General features: G+C 38.4%; 1 protein-coding gene and 1 pseudogene across 1 annotated transcript in view; both read left to right on the forward strand.

Moving 5' to 3' along the window:
• Window positions 1-22,607, forward strand: part of IL1RAPL1 (interleukin 1 receptor accessory protein like 1) — a 743,868-nt gene that overhangs the window by 254,783 nt on the left and 466,478 nt on the right. The window lies entirely within an intron of this gene.
• Window positions 7,006-9,454, forward strand: LOC103298412 (ATP-dependent RNA helicase DDX50-like; annotated as a pseudogene).

Below are 22,607 nucleotides of genomic sequence, written 5' to 3' on the forward strand. Positions count from 1 at the left end.
GGTGCTGTTGTTGAGGTTGTTTTGTTCTTTGTTTGGGAAAAACTTAAAGACTGTTAAGATGGTTAAACCAGTAAATTCACAGACAATCACATATATACTGAGTAGCCGGATTATTATGATCTCTGAACGCATAATAATCTGGTCACTCAGTGTAGTAAGCATAGGCTATTAATATTAAATAATCACATAGCACTTAGAGCTTACCATTTGTTATTGATTCTCTCTCCATGTTCAGGTGTTTAGCACTGTATATTCAAAAGAATAAATGACTCCACACTTCATGGATCAGGAAGATAACCACAATTTAATTGTCAGGATATAGATAAGCACTGTCTTATAAACTATAGCAAAATCAAACATTTATTATGTCTTTTAAAAACAGTCCCATGCTCTTTGAATGATTTTCATCTATTAGGAATTCCATATTGTTTATCTGACTTAATGACTCATAAAAATGTACCCTAAAAGTGAAAAAAAATTATATAATGAGATAAGTAATGGCATTCAACCACTAGTAATATGGTCTATTTGTGTTAATGGACTGTATCTCTAGATAAGTAATGGCACCCTCTTGTCTGAATTCTGTTTCAGCTACAAAACTTGCTATCCAATTTTAGCAGATAATGTCAGTTTTAAAATATATGTTTTATTACTTAACACAAAGCAATTGCTTGCACTGAAGTAAATTTATGTACAAAGAAGTGTAGAAGGTAAGAGGAAATGAGGAAATGTTGCTATTCCATCATCTAGGACCAACAACTGTATAAAAACAGACTTATATCAATATGTATATAGTTCAAGATCAGTAAAATACTTACCAAAATAATGCTATTTATAATTATATATAAAGTATTAGTATACACACATAAGATGTGTGTATATATGTAACAGAGTTTATTTTTTAAAATATTTTTTATTGATTTCAGAGAATAAGGGAGAGAGAGAGAGAGAGAGAGAGAGAGAGAGAGAGAAGAGAGAAACATCAATGATGAGAGAGAATCATCAATTGGCTGTTTCCTGCACACCCCACACTGGCAACTGAGCCCATAACCTGGGCATGTGCCCTGACCAGGAATCAAACTGTGACCTCCTGGTTCATTGGTCGATGCTTAATCACCGAGCCATGCCCGTTTTCAATTTAATTTTAAATTTTAATTATCTCCCTTTTCATGCATAAACTACTTACTTTCACTTTATAATTTTAGGCAGCCCCTTAAATCACTTGTACTTTTCATAAGAGGTGATAGTTATGGATTCATGTATTTATCTTTGAATTTTTTATTTGATAGACAATATGATTTTATTCATTGACGTGAGAGAAACTATGGGATTTTTAATAAGACATCATCATGCTCAAGATTTAGTATTTTTTTTGGAGAATTGATTCTAATTAAAATGTCCCATGAAATAAAAAAGCACATTAAGTGCAATTTGTTTTTACTAATCATTATGTGTGACAGTCATTTGACTGTGCAAATCAAATTTTACTTTCTAAAAAGCTCCTTCCATTAGTGCTAATGTGTTTATGTATTTTTAAAAGAAATCTAGTAATCATCGGGCAGTTGGTAAGAAAGAACGGATTAGAAGATTATTCATCTATATTTTCAAAGTGATGAGATAGAAATGCTATCTTTATAAACTTTTGCTGGTCTGTTTCTCACAAAGTATATTCTTAGTTGTTAAAATGCCAAAAACAGTGACTATGAACTGTTATTTGTCCAGGGAGTAGAGAGAGAGGAATTATCTTGGTTAAAATTATGAACAACAAATACATATCTATCAACAAGTGAACCTAAAAATCAAGTGAATTAAAAATCTGAGGAACAGAATAAACTGGTGAATATAATAGAATCAGGGGCATAGAAAGGGAGTGGACTGATAATTCTCAGGGGGAAAGAGCTATGAGGGGTGCGGGAAGAGACTGGACAAAAATCGTACACCTATGGATGAGGACAGTGGCGGGGGAGGTAAGGGCAGAGGATGGGATGGGAACCAGGTGGAGGGGAGCTATGGGGGGAAAAAGGAGAAACAATTGTAATAATCTGAACAATGAAGATTTATTAAATTTAAAAAAAGAATAACTCAATATAGGTTATGTTTTATTCATTCACTCATTCATTTATTCATTCAACAATTTTTTTTCATGTGCAAATTCTGTTCTAAGAATTGGAATAAAGTAGTAAACAAAACAGACAAAAATTCTCATCCTGGTGGAACATAAGCAGAAAATATGATGGATTACTGCCTTAAAGGTATATAAAAGTTGACAGTACTTTAGAAAATAGCATGTGTTCCTGCTTCTCAAATTTTACTGTGCATGTGAATCACCTGGGGATTTTGTTACAATGCAGATTGGTATAGTTGTTCTTGGGTGGGGGCCTGAGAATCTGCATTTTTAAGAAATTCTTGAGCGATGCCAGTGCTGATAGTTTGGGAACATGCCTTGAGTAGCAAAGATTGTACAGTAAATGTTGTGGGGGGAGCTTAAAAGTAGAGAATGAGAGGGAAACTGGCTGCTATTTTAAATATGATGATTAGGGTGAGCCTTATTGAAAGGGTGATAATTGAGCAAAAATATGAAGAAGGTGAGAGATTTTAGCCATGCACTAATCTAGGGTAATATAAATAGCCAGTGCAGACTCTGGCTTTAGGTGGGAGCATGTCTGATAAGGAAGCCAGTGTGGATGGAGTAGAATGAACAAGAAAGATAGTAGTAGTAGTAGTAGTAGTAGTAGTAGTAGTAGTAGTAGTAGATTGAATTTGAGCGGCAGTGGGTAGGGGCAGAACTCGCAGGGCCTTGTTGACCATCCTGAGTGCTTTGGCTATTACTCTGAGGTGGGGACCCACTCCAAGGTTCTGAGCAGGGGAATGACATGCTCTGACATATCTTGAAAAGATCGCTGTAGGTACTGTATAAACAATGGACTGTTGAAGGAAGGGGGTACAAGCAGTGAGACCACTTAGTTGGCAGCAAAAATGTGATGGCTCAGAATAAGGTTGCAGCAGAAGAGCTGATGAGAAGTGGTCATATTAAGAATACATTTTGAAAGTACAGCCAAGCAAACTTTTGGATGTCCTAGATATAAGCTGTGAGAGGAAGAATGGTGGCAAGAATGATTGAAAGATATTTAGCCTGAGCTTCTTGAAGGATATAGTTGCCGTCACATGAAATAGGAAAAGGCTAGGTTTCCAGGAGCACATCAGAAGTTGAGTCCATGTATGTGTTGAGTCTTGGTGTGTGGGGTTTAGATCTCTAAGTGGAGATGTGGAATAGACAATTGCGTATGAAATTCTGGAGTTCAGGGGCGAGGACACCAAGGAGGTCAAAGGCCCTTTCATAGCATCATACCTAATAATAGACAAATATGCCAATTGACCATACCTCCGACACATCCACAAGCCACACCCACCATCCAATCAGAGCGAGTATGCAAATTAACCCAAACCAAGATGGCTACAGCCACAGAGAGCAAGGTTTCCTAGGTAACAGAGGAAGCCAAGCTTTCCGCCTGCCCTTGCCAGGCCTAAGCCTCCACTCAAGCTACAAAGTTTCAATTACAGAAGGTAAATAAATTCAAACAAATGGCAGCAGATTGGAGCTTGAGAGAGCAGGCCAGGGTTGCCGCCGGCAACAGGGGAAGCAAAGCTTTCTGCACACCCTGGCCGAGCCCACCCGCTTAAGGCAACAAAGTTTCAATTATAACCCCAACACAAATGGCTGCCGGCCTCGGAGGGTGCCCCAGGCTTGGCTCTGCTCCAGGCTACAAAGTTTCAATTGTAGAAGGAAAATAAATTCCAGATACCAGGGCCTCCACTTGGGTTGCCAGGGGGCGTGGCCAGCCTGCAAACCACCACAGGCCCCTCGCTCAGGCCGCCCCACACCCAAAGGGAACCCCCACCTGATCCGGGATGCCCTTCAGGGCAAACCAGCTGGCCCCCACCCCTGTACCAGGCCTCTATCCTATCTAATAAAAGAGTACTATGCAGATTGATCATCACTGCAACACACAATATAGCTGCCCCCATGTGGTCAAAGATCCTGCCCCCATGTGGTCACAAGATGGCCACCACAAGATGGCCAGCAGGAGAGGGCAGTTGAGAGGCACCCAGCCTGCAAGGGAGAGCAGTGGAGAGGGACCAAGCCTGCAAGAGAGGGCAGTTGGAGGCGATCAACCCTGCAGGGGAGGGCAGTTAGGGGTGACCAGGCCGGCAGAGGAGGGAAGTTGGGGGCAAACAGGCTGGCAGCAGAGTGGTTAGGGGGTGATCAGACTGGCAGGCAGAAGCGGTTAGGGGCAATCAGGAAGGCAGGCAGGCAAGCAGTTGGGAGCCAGCAGTCCTGGATTGTGAGAGGGATGTCCGACTGCCTGTTTAGGCCCGATCCTTAAATGGGCAGTCGGACATCCCTCAAGGGGTCCAATATTGGAGAGGGTACAGGCTGGGCTGAGGGACAACCCCCCTCCGTGCACGAATTTCGTGCACCGGGCCTCTAGTTCTCATAATAATCTGCTACCATTTGTCTCTTAAAAATATAGTTTTCTTGATTTCAGAGTGAAAGGTAGAGGAAGAGAGAGATAGAAACATCAATGATGAGAGAGAATCATTGATTGGCTGCCTCCTGCATGCCCCACACTAGGGATCGGGCCCGCAACCCAGGCATGTGCCCTGACCGGAATTGAACTGTGACCTGGTTCATAGACTGACCCTCAACCACTGAACATGCCAGCTGGGCCTCTACCATTTATCTTTTATACTTGTTTTGTAGTTGGGGAAATATGATCAGAGAGTATAACTGACTGACTCAGCTGGCAAAGGGTGGAGGATAAACTCAAGGTAGCAACTGTCTGGCTCCAAAGGTCATGCTGCTCTTCAGCTTCAATAGTGAAAGAATCAAAACAGGTCACCGTTACTAGTTATGCATTTCCTCAGAGAAAGTCAAAATATTTTTAGTCAGGAAAATTGAGTTGGCAATTTATCTTTTTAGCTGCTGTGTTTGACCACTGTAGAAAGATTTATTTAAGTCAGTACTTGGCAGGTTTCCATAAGTTCTAGAGTGCCATGCTCATCTTGGTGTGACTCATTTTTCTCCTGAACCACTCACTTCTGTTACGGCTTATTAGAGGAGCGAAAAGCATATGGTCAATGATCTGGGGTGTGTAGTGAATAAATCTGTGGTTGCTCATTGTTGCAAGTGTATGGAAGTAGGAAAATAAGCATTTTGGCGTCCCCATCCTCTAGTGGGACAATTATGAAGAATGTTCTATGTCGTTTCTCAGAGGTTCCCAGCAGGATTGAGCCTCAGTTGCCCACAGCAATACCCTGTTCATTTATGCTGTTTATTGGCTTTCCTTGCATCCCTGCCTCACCTTACCCATTTTTCATTTCTTCTTCTTGGAATAGCCTCCCAAATAGACTGTCTACACCCAAGAGCATATATCTGGCTTAAGAGAGGTGTTGATGTAAAATGTGCTTAATTGGTGTATCCAGAATAGTTCTTTCTAGTTTCTACCACAATGCCTGGAAAATAGTCACACTACATATTTTCCAGACCAATTAAAGACTGCAGTTTTCCTTAATGGTCATTAAGTAAGGATAGTAGCTCCTGTTACTATTGTTATAGGCAAATATATTTTAATAGGATAAATATATATTCCCCTTTGTCAGCACTGTTACCAATCTTATTTCTTTTCCTACCTTTCCAGAATCAAGAATTCTTAAAAATTTGGTGTGTGAGGATCCAGTTTGTATGTGTATGTGTGTGTGTGTGTGGTGGGGAAGGGGTATTACATAATCACACAATCTACACTAATAAAAGAGAAAGATGAGAATTGACCGTACCTTTGCGACACCCACCAGCCAATCAGGAGTGAGTATGCAAATTAACCCAACAAAGATGGCAGGTTAATTTGCTTACACAGGTGCCTAGCGGCTGGGGGCGGGATGCTTGCATCATTGCCGTGGCGATGACACAGGCGTTCCACACCACCCCAGCCACTCCGGGCCTCTGGGCAGCATGGGAAGGCAGAAAAGCGGCTCTGGGCCGGAGCAAAGATAGAAAGGCGGCTCCGGGTTGGAGCAAAGGCAGAAAGGTGGCTCCAGCCTGAGCAAAGGCAGTGCTGGTAGCCAGGGGAAGGAAGGCCCATTCTTGCACGAATCTTCATGCATCGGTCTTCTAATGTTATAGATATGATTATATAACTTGTTTTATCACTCAAATTTATGATTTTGAGCTCTCTCTGTAATGTATATATACTGCTTTCTATTTGATTAATTTTTTTCCTTTTTTCCTCTATAAGATTTGAAACTATAAATTATATTTTTATTTTAGCAACTTTCTATAAATCCTAAAGAACCATATGACTTTATATTTAAGAGTGACTATAATAATGAGCTAATATTTTAACACTGTTAAAATCAATGTGCCTTTCTACTCTTCTGCCAAAAATGTGGGCCATAGTTTACTTTTCCTCCTAGCTATCCTTCTTCACTTCCATATCAGTGTTTTCTAGAATTTTAGTTTGAGATTTTCTTAAACAACATCAGTCTTTTTTCATTATATTTATCATAGCTGATTCTTATTGAAATTAATGAAGTTTTATTGCTTTCATTTGAATTTTGAATCTATTTCTTTCTTTGAATGCTTTTTTTTCTTGTTGGTGAAGTGTCTGCTTTAGTCACTAGACTGTGGTAGTTAATCCAGATCTTGACAAGTAGTAGGGTGTTGCCATGAAGAGCAAGATAGGATGGTCTCTGCAAGGCCATAGTGTCTGCATTTCCTTTATGTATGTTTAAATGTCTATAAATTACCCTCTGAAAACTGCTTTGTGTTGCTCTAATGGTTTGTAATGGAATCCAAGGTATGCTAAATATGTACATTAAAAATAAACTGATAGGAAAATCCACAAACAGCACATTTATAAGTGATCCAGGCCTCATTTCCTTTTACACTGTTGCTAACAGAAGGTGATTGTGGCCACCATGCCCAGAAGGAGGCTGTGACAACCAATGATGCTTGGGAAACTACTCTGGGGGATATTATGGAGGTGAAGACACCCTTGGAGGAGACCTAGAGCCAGAAGAGAGACAAAAGAGTGATAGAAGGAAGTCAAGGCACCATTATGACTCAGATGAGAAATCCGAAAAAGAGAAAATGGCATTGCAGATGACGTGGATGCTCCCAAGTCCAAAAAAGCTAAAATGAAAGAGAAGCTAAATGGAGACACTGAAGAAGGATAGAATAGATTTTCAAATGAATTTTCTAAGTCTCAAAAGTCAAGAAGAAAAGATTTGTCAAATGCAGATATTGATGAATATGAAAAAGGTGTAATCCTTAGATAGTTCTACTCATAAATCAAGTGATAATAAACTACAGGAGACCCTAACACATAAACAGAAAGAAGGAGCCTTCTCCAATTTTCCTATTTCTGAAGAGACTATAAAGCTTCTTAAAGGTGGAAGGGCACCATATCTCTTTCCTATTCAAGGTAAGGCCTGTGGTCCTGTATATGAAGGGAAAGATTTAGTTGCTCAAGCATGGACAAGAACAGGAAAGGCATTCCCTTTTGCCATTTTCTTGATGGAAAGACTCCAAATAAATCAAGCGACAATTTAAAAAGCTGCTCACCAAAGGTACTACAAGGCTCCTACAAGGGAACTGGCAAGTCAAGTAGCCAAAGACTTCAAAGAAATAGCTAGGAAACTTGGTGTAGCATGTTTTTATGGTGGAACATCATATCAAAGCCAAATTAATCATATTCGAAATGATTAATATTGACATCCTCGTTGGAGCCCCTGGTTGTAGCAAAGGCCATCTGCAGAATGGCCGATTAGATCTTTCTAAACTGCACCATGTTGTACTTGATGAAGTGGACAAATGTTAGATTTAGGTTTTGCTGAACAAGTTGAAGATATCATCCATGAATCCTACAAACTGATTCTGAAGACAATCGTCAAACTTTACTTTTTTCTGCAACTTGCCCACAATGGGTATACAAAGTTGCAAAAAATACATGAAATCCAGATATGAACAGGTTAACCTTGTTGGAAAAACAACTCAAAAGGCTGCAACTCCTGTGGAACATTTGGCCATCCAATGCTATTGGTCTCATAGGCCAGAAGTTATTAGAAATGTCCTTCAAGTCTACAGTGGGTCTGAAGGATGGTCTATTATTTTCTGTGAGACCAAAAAGAATGTAACTGAAATGGCCATGCATCCGCACTTAAAACAGAATGCCCATGGGGACACTGCACAGTCACAAAGTGAAATTACACTGAAGGGCTTCAGAGAAGATAGCTTTAAAGTTTTGGTGGCAACCAATTTTCGTTGCTACTTCATAACTGTAATTTTGCTACTGTTATGAATTGTAATGTAAATATCTGTGTTTTCCGATGGTCTTAGGCTCTACAGCAGCGGGTTGAGAACCGCTAGCAGGGTCGCCTAAGACCATCGGAAAATACAGATATTTACATTATGATTCATAACAGTAGCAAAGTTACAGTAATGAAGTAGCAATGAAAATAATTTTATGGTTTGGGGTCACCACAACATGAGGAACTGTATTAAAGGGTCGCAGCATTAGAAAGGTTGAGAACCACTGGTTTAGACATTCCTGAGGTTGACTTGGTGATCCAGAGTTCTCCACAGGATCTTGAGTCCTATATTCGTTGCTCTAGATGCATGAGTAGAGCTGGCTGGATGGATTTGCATATGCTTTTATGCTTTTATCAACCAAGAGAAAGAGGTCAACTAAGATGTGTGGAACAAAAAGCAGGAATTACTTTTAAATATGTAGGTGTTCCTTCTGCAATGGATTTAGTTAAATCTAAAAGCATGGATGCCATCAAGAGTCTGGCTTCCATTTCTTATGCTGCTATTGACTTTTTCCGACCATCAGCTCAGGGACTAATAGAAGGAAAAGGGGCGGTGGCTGCATTGGCTGCAACATTAGCCCTTATCTCCGGTGCAGCGAGTTTTGAATCACAATCTTTGATCACCTTTGAAAGTGGTTTGTGACCATTACTCTGGAAATCCCAGAAAAAAAAAAAATACACTATGTCAGCTGTGCCTGGGAAGAACTTAACAGAAAGCTGAGTAGTAAAGCTGAGTCCCAAATTACCGGAATGTGCCTCTTAAAAGGAAATATGGGTGTTTGCTTTGATGTTTTCACAACTGAGTCAGGCAGAGGGGCATGATTCAGACTGGATATTCTCACTGTCAGCCAAGTTACCTGAAATTGAGGACTATTAAGATGGAAACACATCTTCTAATTCCATACAGAGGAGTGGCTGGTCAAGTGGCTGGTCAGGCCAGTCAGGTCGGTCAGGTGGTTGATCTGGTGGCCAATCAGGTAGACAAACTCAATAGGGGAGTTGGTCAGGAAGTTGACAAGATGGTAGAAGACAAAGTGGGAATAGAAATTGATCAAGAGGTAGGGGCCACCAACGGAGTTTTGACTGAGAATTTGATAATCTACCAGCATGAGCTTGCCTATTTCTGCCTAATCACATACATTATTCACCCAAACTAGGTCATCATGGTGTCTGCTATTTGCAAAGAAGTTGGTCATATTTTTTAAGTATTTCACAAGAATGGATGGAAACAAATCGACTTATCCAATTATACCTTTGAATAAAAAAATCATTTTATTGTCTCTTTAAAAAAAAAGTGATCCAAAATAAAGTATCATCTAAGAAAATACATTTGATATGTTAAAATACACAAAATTTGTTTCAAAATATGTCCCGCATTTCTTTAGAGCTTCATCCAATGTCAGGATAAACAAATGCAATTAAATAGTTTTAAATTAAATATCAAAACATAATTTCTACATGTGTTTAGCTTCAGTGACTAAGTATTATGAGTAAAATTGTCTGTGTTTATAGACCGTTTATCTTCCTTACTCCTAGAGCCATTCTTAAGTGTCAGGATAAACCATCATTTATTTTTCCTCTCTTTAACACTGATGTGATCAGACCCCTAAATTAGTTCTCTAGTTATTAATTTTATATAATTTCACCATTACATGTGCTTCTTTACTATTACCTCAGTCCTCCTATTAGTATTCTTCCCAAAAGGTTATCAGAAAATTTAAGTGGCTAAAGACATATGTACAACACAAAGCCTATGAACAGCAGGTAAAACCGGGAGTCTTCACATTGCCAGAATCCCAGTCTCATGCCTTTCAGATGGCTTATGGTTGCAAAAAGGTAGACACCATTGCACTCAGCTCTGATCTTGCTGTTATGTGTGATGCTGTGGTCCTGGTTATTACCTTTTAGGGGTTTGTATGGTAGATATCACCTCTTGTAATTTCAGGACCCCAAAGAGTTCAACCCAATTAGTCAAATCCAAGCCATATTTGTGGTTCCCCATAATACTTTAAATTCTGCTATGTACTCCTAGCCTAATAATGGAAAAGAGGGGATCATGCACTTCTTTTCCTCTTCTCAAGGTATCATCATTTTGTATTCTATTTAGGTTCTTTTTATGTCTCTCTTTCCAATTACCTGCAAGTTTACTTTTTCTGTGGTGTTTCCTCATTTGTATGTGTCTTATTCCTTCTGCGAGAAAGAAATGGCCAGGCTGAGATTTTGCTAATACCACCATTGTCTAATTACAGCTGTTATGCATGTACAGCAGAAATGCATATCATGGCCCAGCCGGTGTGGCTCAATAGTTGAGCGTCAACCTCTGAACCTGGAGGTCACGGTTCCATTCCTGGTCAGGGCACATGCCCAGGTTGTGGGCTCCATCCCCAGTGTGAGGCATGCAGGAGGCAGCCAATCAATGATTCTCTCTCATCGTTGATTTTTCTATCTCTCTCCCTCTCCCTTCCTCTCTGAAATCAATAAAAATATATCAAAAAAAGAAATACATATCCTGTAAGAAGCCACTAAAGCATTTATCAGCCTTTGTGGATTTTAGACTAATTTGACCATTCATTTAAGCTTTAAAGTCCATGCCATGGGCAATTCAAAACCACCACCATGACAAATTAATGCTCTGTCATAGGCATAGCTGTTGTCTCTATATCCGGAGACCCTCAGGGCACTGTTAAAACATGGCAATGTTAAATGTTAATTTTTATTGCCCTATGGAGTTAATCACACATATCTATGATGAGTCCATTTTCAATTAAACAATTCTCTGTTCACTATTTATAATTCCCTCAAAGGAAGCAATCATACTGACAGGGATTCAGAGCCTGTGGAATTTCATACTAACAATTTATATGAGAGCATGTACTTATATTCCTGGATTTCTGGTGTTTATTGTTGTAGATATGTAAATTCTGTTTTAAATTCCCTTAGGATTCCCATCACCCACATGAACAATGAAGTTTTAACTTTTCATCTGCACACACACACACACACACACACACACACACACACACACATTTAGCACTTGTCAAAATTTTAGCTTACGCTGTAGGTCCTTATATTGACAAAATGCTAGAATTTGATCACTGTAGTTCAGAAAAAAAATAATGTAATTTTTAAAATATTTTTTTTATTGATTCCAGAGAGGAAGAGAGAGGGAGAGAGAGATAGAAAGATCAATGATGAGAGAGAATCATTGATTGGCTGTCTACTGCATGCCCCCTACTGGAGATTGGGCCCTCAACCCAGGAATGTGCCCTTGACCGGAATCGAACCTGGAACTCTTCAGTCCGCAGGCCAATACTCTATCCACTGAGCCAAACCAGCCAGGGCTAATTTTTCAATATTGGAAGTTATCTTTAGCTAGTCATTAAGAATACCTAATTAATGCTAAAGCTTGTAAAAAAAAACAACACAAAAAAACAGCCCCTTCTTGCTCCTGCCAGATGGCTCAGTTGGTTGGAGTGTCTTCCCATACACCAAAAGGTTTACAGTTTCATCCTTGGTCAGGGCAGGTACTGGACGTAACCAAACAATGTTTCTCTCTCACATTGATGATTTCTCTCTCTCTCTTCTCTCTCTCTCTCTCTCTCTCTCTCTCCCCCAAATCAATAAACATATTCTGGAATGAAGATTTTCTTTAAAAATATTTTTTTTAAAAAGCCCCATTCTTATGCTTATACCACTATTATGACTTTGACGTTTCTAAACTGATCTTATAATATACATTCCAATGACTCTTTCACATGTTACATTTTATTATATTTTTAAAAATATATTTGTATTGATTTCAGAGAGGAAGTGAAAGGGAGAGAGAGAAAAATCAATGATGAGAGAGAATCATTGATCAGCTGCCTCCTGCACGCCCCGTATTGGGGATTGAGCCCGCAACCTGGGCATGTTCCCTGACCAGGAATGGAACTGAGACCTCCTGGTTCATAGGTCAATGCTTAACCATTGAGCCATGCAGGGCGGGCTTACATGTTACATTTTAATTCCACGTTTATCTTAATGGAATTTATGACTTCATAATATTTTGTTGTAGCATCATAATTTAAGCTCTAAGGCCACTAAAATGCACTTTTTGAAAAACAATAAACAATATTCCATAGTCTTCTGCAGCACAAGTTCACGTAGTTGTTTTTTTTTTTTTTTAAAGGGACAGGTTTTCAGTAGTTCAACATGTTTTACTATTGAATTTGAAATCTTAATGTGAAATTTGATGAAGAAAGTATCTTTCAATATTTCTTTAGTTTCCCAGAATACCATCCAATTTCCCAAGTACTGCATTTTATCTGAATTAATGAATGAGAATATGTAAACACCCTTGAGACAAAAGCATTTAAATTTTCAAAATTGGACAAGTCATTTCAGACTGAATTTAAACATGAAAGTTTCAGATAGTAAAATTGTAAATAAAACTAAATTTATTATCTATAACGATAAAAGGGTAATATGCTAATTAGACCATACCTCCTTCCAGACAGCCTTCTGGACGACCTTGCAGATAAAGCCATTGCTGCGAGGGGCAAGGCAAGCTGCAGCGGCTGCAAGGGCCAAGCCCCTTGCACTAATTTCATGTATCAGGCCTCTAGTTATTAATGATATTACATTATCTATAAATAGACCACATTTCATGTGTCTTTTATTTTTTTATTTAAATTATTTATTGTTTAAAGTATTACATGTGTCTCCTTTTCCCCCATTGACCTCTCCTTGGCCATTCCCACCCCCCAGCACATGCTCTCACGCCCCTACTGTCTGTGTCCATAGATTATACAAGTCCTTTGGTAAGGGTTGATCTCTTATCTCCCTGCCCCCTCCCCTGCCTTCCTTCTGAGTTTGCATGGTCTGTTCAATGCTTCTCTGTCTCTGGATCTATTTTTCTTCATCAGTTTATGTTGTTCATTATATTCCACAAATGAGTGAGATCATGTGATATTTATCTTTCTCAGACTGACTTATTTCACTTAGTATAATGCTCTCCAGGTCCTTCCATGCAGTTGCAAATGGTAAAAGTTCCTTCCTTTTTACAGCAGCATACTATTCCATTGTGTAGATGTACCATAGTTTTTTAATCCACTCATCTGATGATGAGCACTTAGGCTGTTTCCAAATCTTAGCTATTGTAAATTGTGCTGCTATGAACATAGGGATGTATATATCCTTTCTGATTGGTGTTTCCTCTCTAGCACTTGTCGTTTGTTGATTTGTTGATGATAGCCATTCTGACAGGTGTGAGATGGTACCTCATTGTCGTTTTGATTTTCATATCTTGGATGATTAGTGACTTTGAGCATGTTTTCATATGTATCTTGGCCTTCTGTATGTCCTTTTTAAAAAAGTATCTATTTAGGTCCTTTGCCCATTTTTTTATTGGATTGTTTATCTTCCTTTTGTTAAGTTGTGTGAGTTCCCTGTAAACTTTGGTGATTAAACCCTTAGAGGAAATAACATTGGCAAATATGTTCTCCCATGCAGTGGGCTTTCTTGTTGTTTTGTTGATGGTTTATTTTGCTGTGCAGAAGCTTTTAATTTTGATGTAGTACCATTTGTTTATTTTCTCCTTGGTTTCCATTGCCCTAGGAACTGTATCAGTAAAGATATTGCTACGACATATGTCTGCTATTTTGCTGCCTATGGATTCTTCTAAGATTTTTATAGTTTCCCATCTTACACTTAAGTCCTTTATCCATTTTGAATTTATTTTGTGTATGGTGTAAGTTGGTGGTCTAGTTTCATTTTTTAAATGTATTTATCCAATTTTCCCGACACCATTTACTGAAGAGACTGTCTTGATTTTGTTGTATTCTCTTGCCTCCTTTGTCTAATATTAATTGACATAATGGCTTGGGTATATTTCTGTTCTGTTTCATTGGTCTATATGTCTGTTCTTGTGCCAGTACCAGGCAGTTTTGAGAGCAGTGACATTATAATATAGCTTGATGTTTGATATTATGATCCCTCCCATTTTGTTCTTCTTTCTCAGGATTGCTGCGGCTATTTGGGGTCTTTTTTTTCCATATGAGTTTTTGGAGAGTTTGTTCTAGGTCTGTGAAATATGCAATTGGTATTTTAATTGGGATTGCATTGAATGTATAGATTGCTTTGGGTAGTATGGACATTTTAATGATGTTGATTCTACCAATCCATGAACATGGTATATTCTCCCATTTGTTTATGTCTTCCTCTATCTCTTTTTTAAATGTCCTGTAGTTTTCTGAGTATAGGTCTTTTACCTCCTTAGTTAAGTATTTAAAAAAAAACACATTGAGCCTTAGCTGGTTTGGCTCAATGGATAGAGTGTCAGTGTGTGGACTGAAGGGTCCTGAGTTCAATTCCACTCAAGGGCACATGGCCAGGTTACAGGCTCAATCCCCTCTAGTGGGTGTGCAGGAGGCAGCCAATCAATGATTCTCTCTCATCATTGATGTTTCTTTCTCTCTCTCCCTCTTCCTTCCTCTCTGAAGTCAATAAAAATATATTTAAAAATAATAATAATAAACACATCGAATATACTTTTCACTGATAATTCTTACTTTTCCATTGATTTTTTTAAATGAGTGGAAGAGAGAGGAAAATACACAGAGAAACATCAATTTGAGAGAAACACATCGATTGGTTGCCTTCTGCAAGCACCCCAACCAGGGCCTGGGCCCAGGCCGGGGAGGAGCCTGCAACTGAGGTACTTGCCCTTGACCAGAATCAAACCTGGTACCCTTTGGTCTGCAGGCTGATGCTCTCTCCATTGAGCCAAGCCAGCCAAAGTGATAATACTTTTAAGGTGACATTGTCTCCTTTATGCTGGGTAAAAAGTGAAACTTGAAAAAGATTAAAGTGCAACAGAGTAAATCATATTTGAATCTAAGTTTTAGGTGACCTGACAATACTTTATCTTTAGATTGGGCCCACAATATATTTTTCTCAGCCATTCATTAAGATATATGCATTTCTAACATTATAGTTGATTTTTTATGATAGTTTAATTTACTGTCTCTTCTAGTTCTTCAACTGTACATATTATATAGAATAGTTATTCTTTGTGATTGATATTGCTAGTGGCTGAACATCAAATCATGAACCAGGAGGTCACAGTTCAATTCCCAGTAAGGGTACATACCCAGGTTGCAGACTCAATCCCCAGTAGGGGATGAGCAGGAGGCAACCAATCAACAATTCTCTCTCGTTATATATATATATATATATATATATATATATATATATATATATATATATATATATATCTTCCTCTGTCTGATATAAATGAAAACACAATCTTTTCAGAAAAGAACAGTTATTCTTTATTTCTTTGGTAAATTTAATGAAATCTGCCCATGGGATAAAAATGCTTCCTAACTCTTCTCCATTTCTTTTAGTATTTGTTTATATGCTGTTTCATCCAAGCACCTTGTCTTTTCTTTCTGCCTCTTACATAGTTGAAAACAAAGATAAGTATATGTTTAAAAGAATGATCTTTCTTTCTTTCTCATGTTATTTAGCTACCTTGACTATAACACTATATAATGTATTGTGATGATGATATTGCCATTAAAATGTTATTTTATGTTTCTAAATATGTATTGCACGACAATGCTTTAAATATATTTTTATTTAATTAAGTTTAATTTTCACATACTTTGAGTATCTGTTTTTATGAATATTCTTAAAACATTCCAATGTTACATTTAAGTAAGCTACTCCAGCCATGCAATAGATAAGAACTCATTATTTTATAAAAATTCTTTATTACATAGAAATATATTTGTGTGTATATACATGTTAAATTACTGTATATATATATATGTGTGTGTATGTGTGTGTGTGTATATATATATATATATCAGAGACATATTTATTAAAGTTCTAGAGAAATATATATTATGAATTATTATCTTTTATTTTAATTATATATAATATGTAATTACTCGTGTACATCTATGTCAGCTTATGTATTTCAATCACAAAACTTCCATACAATTGGTCTCCAAACTTCTCTTCTTTCTGGTCATAGTAAATTTTATGTTTTTGACAATAGCTTTTGTTAATTGTCACTAGAAACACTTCTCTAGGGCTAGTTTGCAATTAACTGTCATTTTTGTACAGGGTATAAAAGAAAAAGAAAAAGAAGAGTACCTGAGCAAGCAGAATTTCACACTCTATTGACTGTTGTACTGTCGTCAAACTTCAAAAATATATATTGATATTTTATCAGATTTAAGTTCATCAGAAGCTTGACTTTAATCTTTGATTCATTACACTAGAGTACTGTGAAGAAGCAATTCAATACTGAATGGCGATATATTCATGTAGCTATTAAAGTGGCCATTAAAAGCAGTCTGACCTTTTTCAATTTGTGTATTTTCTATGATGACTATCATTGCCATTGTAGCTATCTTTGTGTACATTTATATAAACCCAAAAACATAAAGCTCTAAGAGGAATAATATTACCAATGTTTCCCCTTAGTTACTATTGTAAATTGACAAATAGCATTAGTACTTTTATAATTTTATAATAAATAGACCAAGTAGAATATATGCAATCAAATCAGTAAGGTGATCTCAAATAAGCCACATCTCTCCTTTTTTAAAAAAAAAAATTATCCAGCCACGCCAAAACTACACTCTTTTATTCCAGTGACTCATTGGCCCAAATTCACTGCAAATTACCCCTTAGAATTGCTTTTACAGGCCAGTTTATGAGCCAGAAAATAAAGAGTCATTTATTTATAGTTAGAATCTCATTTGGGGCCAAAAGTGATATTGCCAAATATACCACTTAATCTCTTACTGAATCGGATCCTCAAAGATTTTTATTTTCTAATATACTTTTCTTGATTTCAGAGAGGAAAGGGGCGGGAGAGCAAGATAGAAACATCAATGATGAGAGAGAATCATTGATCGGCTGCTTCCTGCACATCCCCTACTGGGGATTGAGCCCGTAACCCAGGCATGTGCCCTTGACCAGAATCGAATCCGGGACCCTTCAGTCCACAGGCCAATGCTCTATTCACTGAGCCAAACCAGCTAGGGCCAAGTCCATAACCTTTAAAACATATTGCAAGGACATGATAGCTATCTTGAGCAGATGCAATAAGCTTTTTGTCTTGTAGGATTCAGGAAGCACTGCATTCCCAATCCCCAAGCCCCAGGAGGCTTCTCAACTACCCATTTGGCACATCAGATGTCACCCTCTGCTGTGAATGTATGAGTGACATGAAGTATTAAGGTAGAAGGGAAAACTGCATTGGGATGCTTGGGACTGGGGGAGAGATGTGGGCAAGGGGGATAGAATGAAATTATTGAAATAAGGTCTGTTTAGATAGTTGGCTGGTGGCTTGTTTCACAGCTAGTTTAGATAGCAAGCCCAGACACTCAGCTGAGCTGGCCATTTATCATTGGCAGGGATGAATAGGCCACACCTTCATGTGCTAGATGTGGTAGCTCAACATCATCTTCAGCAGACATCTATGGAAGTCTGCAGTCTAAGCAGGAAAGGGAGTTCAGTGTGTCACTGTATGATACGTGGAAATGCTGAATGTAAAGAAATCTAATGAATGAGAGAAATACTAAATGAATCTCCAGACTGAGGTGAAAGAAAAGAATGATAAAAGTGGGACCAGTGACAAGGAATTATTAAAATTAAAATTGAATTGTTTGCCTCAATATTTATAATTAAGATGTCATTGAACTCCCCATCAGCATATCTTCATATCATTCAGAATTTAAAATATATTACATCGAAAAATAATACAAAATAAATTATAATTGAGTAGACACTGACCCCAAATTATAAAATTATTTCACTATGACCAAGTGGGATTATAAGAATTATTCAATATTGGAGAATCTATTAATATAATTTCCCATATTAATAGGTCTAAGAAAAAGATATACACTAATTCTATAGATGACAAAGTTGGGAACAGACATGTTAATGGTGTTGAGATGTCTTATAAAAGAAAAAGAGATGTCTTTTTTGTCAAGCCTACTTTTTAGTGTCTTTTAATAGGCTTTTATAGTTTCTTTCTCATAGGCTTTACTTATTTCCTGTTAAGTTTATTCATATTTTATATTTTTGTTGAGTTTTAATAATATTTTCAATTCATTCTAACAAATGTCCAACTCTTCTTATTGGTTATTATTTTTGCATATTATGGCTAAAATATTTTCTTATCAGTTTTATACATGGACAACTTGTTGAATTATTCTATCAATTGAGATAGATCTACCACTTATTCTCTAAGGTTTTCCAGGTATACTATAATGTCATCTGCAAATAGAGGGACTTTTGCTTCTGTTCTAAATCCTATGCCTGATTTATCTTGTCTGATTTCATTCCTAAAGGTGAGATTCTAAAGATAAAATATAAATAAACTTAACAGAAAGTAAGTAAAGCCTATGAGAAAGAAACTATAAAGGCCTATTAAAAGACACTAAAAAGTAAACTTGACAAAAAAAATCTCTTTTTCTTTTATAAGACATTTCAACACCATTAACTAAATTAATTTATAAATTTGATTCCCCAAAAATATCAACTTACTTTTTTATATGGAGCTAGACAAATAGACACTAAAAAAAATACACAAAATATCTGGAAAAACACTAAAAACAAAATTTACAAGGGTGACTAGATATTAAAACATGTTACAGCACTTCAATAATTAACAGATCATTAATGTCATATGAATGGACAGACCAATGGAATAAAATAAAAAGTCCAGAAATAGAACCAAGTACATATGGAATCCTACCTTATAATAGAGAAACATGCAAATTGACCGCACCTCCGCTATGCCCATGATTGGGCCTGCGAGAGGCTGGGGGCAGGACTCCGGGTGGCCTATCCGGCCGTTGAGAAGACCAAGATGGCGGCGCCCAATCCTCTTAGTTCCGGGGGTCCCGGGCGGCGATTGCCACCCAGGGGGGGCGTGGCCAGGCCGAGCCAGGCACTCCCGGGGGTCCCGGGCGGCGATCGCCACCGGGGGAGTGGGTCCGGGCCGAGCCGGGTGCTCCCAGGGGTCCCGGGCGGCGATCGCCACCCTGGGGGGGGGCGTGGCAGGACTCGCCCAGCCCCTCCCAGGGTCCCTGGGAACATTGCTGGCATGTGGTTGCTGAGACCCAGACCAGGCCTCTGGCCACAGATTCATAGCTTTGCGGAGACCTAGGGCAGGGATCTGCCTCATCTGCAGAGAGACAGAGGTTCTGCAGTGCCCCCAAGATGTGGGTGGGCCCAGCCAGGGATCAAGGGGCATGGAAGGACTCCTGGCAGAGGGGCAAGGACCCTCACCCCTGAGGTGGGGGTTGAGGGTTGGAGCCACCTCAGTGAAGGGGTGCTGCACTGCAGGGTACTGGACTGACTGACATGATTCAGAGAAGCTCCCAGTGCTAATGGGCCTCGCTCAGGCGGCCTTCACACTTCAGAGGCAGTGACTACTGCTCCTGCCTTCACCCAAAAGCAAGCTCCCTACACCCTGCCCCATAGCAGAGCATGCCTAGGCAGTGAGTGGGAAGCCTTCCACCTGCTTCGGAGAAGGGGGGGCAGTAAAGAATGGGGGGAGAGGAAAGAATGTGGAGCATCCGCAATGAAGAGGTGCTTGAGAAAGAGGCTCGGAAGCCTGACTGGAAGGTTTGTTCTGTTTGCTGGGCCACTGCCCCTTAGGAAGCGCAAAGAGCATGGCTCTGAGGGCTTCCTGTGTGCTCTGAGGGCTTCCTGAGTCAAGTTCCACAGCCAACTGGAATTGGCCTCAGTTTCCTGGTCTGTAAAATGGATGAAGCCTGTCCCAGTGCCTTCACTGAGCTTTGATGGCCAATTGAGATACTATATAAAGAAAATGAGGGAATAAGTGAGAAAGAAAAGGAAGGACAAAAAACACAAAAGAAAGATTGAAAGGAACCTGTAAACCCATTGTCACTTAAATAGGGAATATAGTCAGTAGTGTTGTAATGATGGTATGATGCCAGGTGGGTACTAGAAATATCGGGGAACACTTTGTAAAGTATATGATTGTCTAACCACTATTCTGTAACTAATATAAAACCTGAAACCAATACAAAATAATGTTGAATGTAAAGAAATGAAAATTGGAGTGAAATTTTTATAAATTTCAAAGTTTAAATAAAAGCTGTAAAGGAAGGAAGGGGAGAATAAAAGTGTTTTTCATTTTGCCACTTCATTAAAAAGACAGTTGTCTTTATGTGGTGCTTTTATACTTTTCTAAGTCATTATCTCATTTTAATTTCTGGGCAACTTAAAGACAAGATAAGTATTCACTCCACTATTCAAAGAAAGGAAATCTTGGTGTCTGGTCCTAATGATTCAATCATCAAGCCCTTATTGTAAAGCAGGGTTAGTAAAATTTTCTGTGCAGGGTCATATCTATACTAATAAAAGCCTTGGGGGTGATCAGGCCAGCAGGGGAGGGTATTTGGGGGCAATCAGGCCCGCAGAGAAGCAGTTAGGGGTCAATCAGGCCAGCAAGGAAGCAGTTAGGGGGCAATCAGGCAGGTAGGTGAGCGGTTAGGAGCAAGCAGTCCCGGATTGTGAGAAGGATGTCCAACTGAAGGATGTCCACCTGCAGTTGGACATCCCCATGGGGGTCCCATATTAGAGAGGGTGCAAGCTGGGCTGAGGGACACCCTCTCCAGTGCACGAATTTCGTGCACCGGGCCTCTAGTTGAAAGTATAATAAAGGTGGCATCTGAAATCACGGAGGCACAGGTGAATTTAACAGTAGTTAGTGTTGGTAAAAAGAGGAAATTAGATCTCTTTCTCAATCCATGCATAAGAATAAACCCTAAATGAATCAGAAAACTAAATATACAAAACAAACCTCTACAAATATTAGAAGAAAATATTGGTGAATTCCTTTATAAACTGGGAAAAGGCTTTCTAACTGAAAATCCAGATGCCAGAATAAAAAATTAAAAGACAAATGAAAACTTGGGGATAATTTGTGACATATATCATAGCTAGAGATTTAACAATCCTAATATATAAAAAAAAATTAAATATTGAGTGGGAAACAATTGTTCTGTAGAAGTGGGCAAAAATGTAGACAATTTACAAAACTATAAAGATTATCCTTAATGCAAAGAGATGATTGCTGACTAAGAAAAAGAGAATTGCAAGTTAAAACTACATCAAGGTGTTGTTCTCACCCATCAAATTGGCAAAAATTCAAAAGTTTTAAAATATACTCTATTGAGGAAGCTATGGAGAAACAGGCATGCTTATACATTGTTGTTGGAATTGCAAAATTGTCCACAACACATGGAGGAAAAGTTGGCAATATATAATGAAATTACATTTCCAATCACACTTTAACCTAGTAATCTCACTTTTAGGAATTAGCCATAAGATATACCTTATACAATACAAACACATATGCTTGAAGTTCTTCATTGCAGCATTATTTGTAACTACAAAAATATTGGAATCTGCCTAAATAGTCAAACATAGAATATTAGTTGAATCAACTATAGTGCTTGTACACAATAAAGTACTAAGCAACTATAAATAATGAAAATATATTGGTACACTAATAGTTGAATAATTTCTTTTTAAAGTACATTTTTATTGATTTCAGAGAGAAAGGGAGAAGCAGAGAGAGATAGAAACATCAATAATGAGAGAGAACCATCTATCAGATGCCTCCTGCATGCCCCCACTGCGGATTGAGCCAGCATGTGCCCTGACTGGGAATCGAACTGTGACTTCCTGATTCATAGGTTGATGCTCAAACACTGAGCCACACTGGCTGGGCTAGTTGAATAATTTTTAAGTGAAAGAAAGTCTCTCTATGCAACCTTTGTGTAAAAAAGTAATGGAAATAAGAAGTGAACAACGCCTTTTTCAAGTGTTCAAAATCAACACATTAGTTTTCTATTGCTGTGTAATAAATTAATACAAATTTAGCAACTTAAAACAACACTCATTTATTATCTTAGTTTCTGTAGGTCAGAAATTTTGTCTCAGCATAACTAGGTTCTCTATCAGGTCCTGGCCATGTGATCCCATTCAGAAAACTTCTCACACTTGTAAATTATGATGTGAAAAAGAGTCTAGCCCCTTCAAGGTTTTCACCTCATTAGGGTAGGTCCACTCAGATACTCTCCCACTGATAATCTCAAAGATAATTGATTTGGGACTTTATTTACATCTGTAAAATCCCTTCACCTTTGTCATGTAACATAACCTAATCACAGAAGTGATATCCATTGTTTTACCCC

This window comes from Eptesicus fuscus, chromosome 1, assembly GCF_027574615.1.
Source record: "Eptesicus fuscus isolate TK198812 chromosome 1, DD_ASM_mEF_20220401, whole genome shotgun sequence".
Classification (NCBI taxonomy): domain Eukaryota; kingdom Metazoa; phylum Chordata; class Mammalia; order Chiroptera; family Vespertilionidae; genus Eptesicus; species Eptesicus fuscus.